The sequence below is a fragment of the Myzus persicae genome, unplaced genomic scaffold, assembly GCF_001856785.1.
Source record: "Myzus persicae strain clone G006 unplaced genomic scaffold, MPER_G0061.0, whole genome shotgun sequence".
Classification (NCBI taxonomy): domain Eukaryota; kingdom Metazoa; phylum Arthropoda; class Insecta; order Hemiptera; family Aphididae; genus Myzus; species Myzus persicae.
This window is the reverse complement of record NW_019103879.1, coordinates 1-6,667: the sequence shown is the minus strand read 5'-3', so window position 1 is coordinate 6,667 and position 6,667 is coordinate 1. Positions and strand designations below refer to the sequence as shown.

General features: G+C 30.5%; 2 long non-coding RNA genes across 2 annotated transcripts; both read right to left on the bottom strand.

The window, feature by feature from the left end:
• Positions 1-608: 608 nt before the first annotated feature.
• Positions 609-1,949, bottom strand: LOC111035815. Its single transcript, XR_002604684.1, has 2 exons — positions 1,214-1,949; positions 609-1,129 (listed from the first exon to the last, which is right to left on the bottom strand). It is a non-coding gene; the product is annotated as an uncharacterized LOC111035815 (long non-coding RNA).
• A 624-nt stretch (positions 1,950-2,573) lies between these two features.
• Positions 2,574-6,661, bottom strand: LOC111035814. Its single transcript, XR_002604683.1, has 2 exons — positions 6,523-6,661; positions 2,574-2,756 (listed from the first exon to the last, which is right to left on the bottom strand). It is a non-coding gene; the product is annotated as an uncharacterized LOC111035814 (long non-coding RNA).
• Between the last annotated feature and the right edge of the window lie 6 nt (positions 6,662-6,667).

The following is a 6,667-nucleotide window of genomic DNA, read 5'->3' as shown; positions in this document are numbered from 1 at the left end:
TGTTTTTGACAAAGAATAACAAATTTTGTTATTTTGTTGTAGTTCAACAATATTTTTCGGGTGGATCTGAAACTTTTAAGTTTATATACAATATTTTATATACTCACTGATACTTTCAAGACATTTTAATTACATATTACTAATAGCATAAGATATTGAATAATTATATTTAATACTGTGTTACTATAAATAGTAAAATAAATTACCACGATAATTATGATACTTAAATATGACAGCAAGCTGACAGACCGTTTCCTCTCAGAATCGTTTATCGAATGCAATGGTATATCATCGAATTTAACAAATCCATTTTTGTTTTTTATTCAATGACGATGTACACTCGACTCCTACAACTGTCCCGGCACAGCGTAGCGGTTACCTATACTTTAGCCCTTATTAAAATTTAAATAACAATTTATAAAATTGTCAGTAAAATGTTTTTGGAATTTAATGTAAGTAAATGCTTTATATTTTACGCGGAATATTAAATAGGTGAATGTCATCGTGAAATTTTGATTATAATAACTTGATATCGGTATTTTCTCTTTTTGCTATACGCTTGTAAATAGTTGTTGGTTTGTGTAAGAATATAAAATACACAGAAATGGTTTCGCATAAATCGTATTTTATGTTATACAAAATAATATGTCTGAAAACAATAACGTTGTACCTCCGAAGTAACAAAGTCTCATGACTTCAATATCATCACGAGGAAATATGCCAGTGTCTGTAAGTTAACGATGATGTCTGAAATGAAAACTGAAGTATTTCACATACTATGGGGCTAGTGGACGACAAATGAGGTATATCCGTCACGATGCACATCTGGCTATATTAAATAATACCCAAAAATATCATTATGCCCCTCTCGTATTTTGTTGTTATTATATTATCGTGTTTGCAGTCTGTGAGTCAAATACTTTTGTGTCGGATATATATTTTTTTTTTTATGACTCATGCTCGCCTTGTTATGAAAACCATCATCGTTTGTTAGTGGTTGTTTAACAAGACCGTTCACCTATACACTCTACGCCTTCTCGCATAGCTTACACCCCGTAAAATATATCATCGAAATGTTTGAGTTTTAAATTTGTAATCCTAATTCATACTCGTCAAACTGCACTGCAACCTGTGAACAAAATAAATTCGTATTAGGTATTGTTTTGTTGTTTAATAATACAGTATTATGATCATTTATACAACGCGTAGGTACCAATACGTGTTTCAAAATAATGATTCCAACATTGCTGTCCGTCACACACGGAACACTTGTCAGCTGTGTTACATTATCGTATTGGCAATTTACTAAACACACAGTACTACAACAATAATATTATTACTATACAAGGCATATATTAGTATAATATAGGTTAGATAAATGTTATCCAGACAGACAGCACTGTTTTCAAATGTTTGAAATCGTACTACACCGTGGCTATTAGTAGTTTGGATTTAAAAAAAAACTACCATTTCGTGTATAATGATCGGAATAAACAAATAAGACTGTTTCTTATTATTTATTCACAAAATTATACTATACTTGATATTAACGATATTATAAATTGTAGGTATACTACCGACGAGAAAATACATTTTTTTAAGAATAATTATTTTTAATGCTTATAACAACTATGACCCACTTTTTTAGTGATTTAAAAAGAGTGATATTTTTGGTTTCAAAAGTTAGGGAAATGATAAATATTTTATGTTACTAAGTAATAACCAACGACGACAAACGTATATTAAAATTGATATTATCTTTGTAAGTGCGTAATTATTGAATTATTTTAATTATTATCAACTTTTCATAAGTAACCATAGAAAATATGATTTCATATTTTCGTTATTAACAATATAACTTCTGTAAATTATACTCATCATAATAACTATCACAAAATAACAATATATACTTGATTATTTTTATATCAATACAAATTTGAAAACTTGAAATAATTCTTAAAGTGTTTATAATTTAAACAAGTGAATTGCATATTTGGCACATAATATACATGTGCTTATATTATTGCGTGACTGTAAAATATTATATTAGTTTCTAAAAAAAAAATCGTTTACTTTAACTCACGGTTTCCCGAAAATGGCACAATCACATTGCCTCAAAAATATAACACGTGCGTTCATTACTTATACTAATTTTAAATTTGACCTAGAAATGAATATTTATTTTTAGAAAGACCCTTTGAGGGTTTTTGCCTTTTTTGTCATACCTATGTATTTTTTTAGACATGAAATTCATTGATTTGATGGTAATAACATTATACCGATATGTTGTTATTTAATTTTTATTTATTTGTTAAACATTATCCATTCTTATTCAGGTCGAAGTGAAGAACCTATATTTGTTTTCAAATACAATATTAGGAATGAGTACTAAAAACATTTTTCAATTAACAGTTAACGTTTTTTATCGATCTAATACCTAAATATGTTCCAACAATAATAACATGCACATTTTTATTATTCAATAGTAATCCTTCAAACAGCTTAATATTTAGAAAAACATAATAAAATATCTGCAATCTTTAATATTGAATGAAAAATGAATCAACAATGTATTTTAAAACCAACAGTTTTATATTCATACTCAATTTAATCAGACAATATAATTTAAAAAAAAAAAAACACTTTACTATTAAATTAAACGAAACCCCTGAGAAATGATTTAAACCACTATAGCAATTAAGATAAAGATTGCTACAAGTCCGGAGTCTGGATAACGGTGTTGAATTCTTCTCAGACTAGACAAAAAAAAAAAAAAAATACACAATTAATAACGAGTTTCGCCGGTGAATGCACACAATATTCCGAACGGAGCTATATAAGGCTCTATAGTACTGTTCTGGGTAATACATAATATACCGTAAGAGCGGTATAAGGAGTTTAAATTGGATCGAGTACGGTGTGTACGGTTTGTCGGTTTTTACCCAGAAATTACAGTTTGGGGCAAAACAACTAAAAAAGCACTTCCGCGCGGTAGGTATATCTCCCCAAATTCAACACGAGAAGTACTTAAGATAGGAATTCGTCAAATCTCCCAATTGTTTTCCAGAAAATAACGAACCCTAGTTTTCAACTCAATTTTAAAACAGCTATTTACTCGGAGTTTCCCTTCCTTAAAAAAAATGTACTAAGTACAACAATACACATCCGGTCAGGTGTATCTTCAGTAAGCTACAATAAACCTTTGAATTACATTTCGTTCTCTATATTATGATGTTCTGAAGCTCCGGTTTTTTTTTTTTAGTTTTTTGACGATTGTTTTACCAATAACTGGACACACTCCCTTCTCCCAAGATAAACAAGTCTAATAAACTGTCTCACATTTTACTTATTGTGTTAGGTAGCTACTATTATACAGATTGTAAGTATATTCTTTTAAACAAATTAAAAAGCCTGTTGCACTTGATGATATTCATCCCTAACACAATTTATTTTAAATGCCTATTCATGTATAATTATGTTATTAATTTATCAAGACTCGATTAACGCGTTCTCGGCCAGTCAGCCACTTTCAATCGTGTCAATACATAACATAATGTCAATATTAAAAAACATATTGCAATTAATTTTATACACAACATTACAAGTACCTATGTACCGTTTAAAAGTTGTGGCCTTGCAACATTTTGGGTGCATTTTCAAGATTATATTTTCAAACTTTCAATAGTTCATAATACGTTATTATCATACAATATGATGGCATAAATCTAAACGTGTGCAGAACACAGTGAAATATACTTGTGAGACCAAATTAAAATATAGGTAAGTACGTGACAAAATATAACACTATTACTATTTTATTGTTGTTCTATTTACACACCTAATCAACAAACCATTAAGCCACCTTGCTATTACTTATACTTCTTACCTCAGCATTTCTCAACCTGTGGAGCGTGGAAAGCTCATAGGTGGTAAGCAAAAAAATCCCCCTTCATCAAAGAATGGAATGATACATTATTCCTATTAAATATTATTTGGTTTATTTGATGTTAATAATAATATAAAATAAATCATAATTGTGAATATTTCAGTTTCTTTTTATTCGTTAAATGGTTATATTATCATAATTGTGTAGTTCCTAATAAAACAAAATTCGAAACATGTAAAATAAAGAATACACTTTTGATAAGCAAAAATAACATTTTTTGGTCAAGTGGAGTACATGCAAAATATTTTAAAAATGTGTGGGTGGCTCGTATATATAAAAACATTGAGAACCACTACTGGGCCCCACACAAAGAGATATAGTTAGATTTGTAAATGTGACCGCGTTTTCACAAAAGTAAAATGCACAAATGCAGTTCTGCAAATGCACCGAGTTCAAATCATCGTGACAAACCACAATAATATCTCATCGTTGATCGGTAAAAAAAAAACAAAAAAAATGGAAACAGAAGAGGAGAATGACTTATGTTATAATCTTAAGCAACGTATAAATCCACGAGTATAAACGGCGGAGGTCTTTAAAATTCTTGGAAAAAAATACATTGTGCCCCCTGAACCGCGGTGGAAAATGAAGGAGCGACGAAAAGCGCGGAAAAATAATAATAATAATCCGCGGGTATAATAAACACGCTTGGATTGACGTTAATGACGTTAATTGCACATAATATTATGCGGACGAGGTATGAGCTAAATCACGGCGGAAATAAAAAAATATAAATGTTCAAATACGTTATGTTCCAGCCTCCACTGTTTTCCGTCGCAATCCAATCATACGATTTACTGAGCACCCGCCAAAAATGAACACTCTTGTCTTTCCGTCTTACTGAACAGCGGCTAAAATACGCAGATCTACGCCCGTAAAACGCCCGCAGTATTCTTTCCCTATTTTTAACGAACTAAATGTGATTACCTATTAGCTACAACAGCCGTATGCAATAATAGACGACTAAACAATACATCGTTGAAGCTAATCGCATTAAGTTAATAACGGTTAAGGTAAAAAACGAAACCGCTATATTTATTTTAAATATAAAACGCCGAAGGCAAAAGGTTTTAAGATCAAATGCTTCACTATCGTGTAGTTAATATAAATAATTATTTTAACCGAAATTGTTTTATATTTTATTATATTTACTACACATTTATATATATATGTGCAGATAAACATTAATAATTAATTACTCATTGTCTTTTTCTAGGTATATTACCCGAACAGACTAAATCTTGGCTAATCATATCTAATATGATATAAAGATTAAAGGGGATTCACCAAATTTGGTCAATTCCATATTTTTCTTTAATTTATTCAAATTCTGATTTTTTAAATTTTAGATTCTGATCGGAGCGATGAATGTATTGATTTTGCAATGATGTGAGCATAGGCGTGCGCAGGAATTTTGTATGGGGTGTGCCATGAAGAAAATTCGGCCGCTTTCCCTTATATGGGCCTAAGCAAATCTAACCTAACCTCAATCTAAAAAAGGATAAATTTAATGCAAAATATCAATTCATAAAAATGTATATTGATTAAATGTTGTGCTTCACAAAATGTTGATATATTTTTACAATAAAGTATATACCTATATACCTAATGGATAGTAACCTACGTTAGAACATAAAAAATAAAAATAAAAATATTATAATGGTAATCTTCTTTCTACAGGACTTAAAACTTTAAACTCTTCAATTACGGTATTGAAATCTACTGATCATGTGAGTTTTAGTGCTTAGTAAAAAATCCCCAATAGTTTTCAAAAGCGGCAGGAAAAACAAACACAAAATTAAGGAAAAACGGGAATTTTTACAGAAAACCAGTTTTTAACAAAATAAATTTCAGTTTTTGATGTAACTCTAAAAAGAAATACCGTAGATCCATGAAATTTTCACTGAATTTGTATACCCTCGTTTTCTATACAACAAAAAATGTTCGAAGACTTTGACTAGTGTTGAACTATTTATAGGTATGTGAAATGTTTGATTATTAATTGTTTTATAAACAGCCGACGCAATGTCAATAAAAAATTGTTCGCCATATTTTGATGTAAGTTGAAAATCTTATTCGTGGGTACTTGAAACTTTTAGAGTATATTATTATATTTTATACACACAATGATTTTTAAAATGTTTGTGACATCTCGGGACATATTGCTCATGGCTCGAGAGTCATGTGGGTACCCGCCGGTTTTGGGCAAGGCCGCCAACCACGAGCCGAGACCCGAAGGGCCGGAGCGTCGTGGATTTCTTTTCTTGTTTTTGTTTTTCTTTCCTTTATATTAATCCCATGTTATATATTCAAAGGATGGACATATTATGGGTGACAGTAATGATCATAATAATAAATAAAAAACTCAATAGACAAAATAAGGTATTTGGGCTGGTTATATTAATTTGGTGCCGAGAAAGCTCGGACGGGCGTAAAACTCGGTCTTAATAAAATAGACGGCAATAATAACAATAATAATAATAATCTGATCAGACGGTGATAATAATAATAATAGTAATGCATATTCAAACATCTTGTACCGGCCAGATACACAAAATAATAATAATAATACGTACATAATATCCGTATACACGGTAAAGGAATCAGACATCCGTCGATGTCTGATTACCCTTTTTCATCGTTAACGTCATCTTTTCCGCGGGCATCGCCGGGGAAAACTTCAACGGCCGCTACTCCATGTTGCCAAAAAAAACACAACGC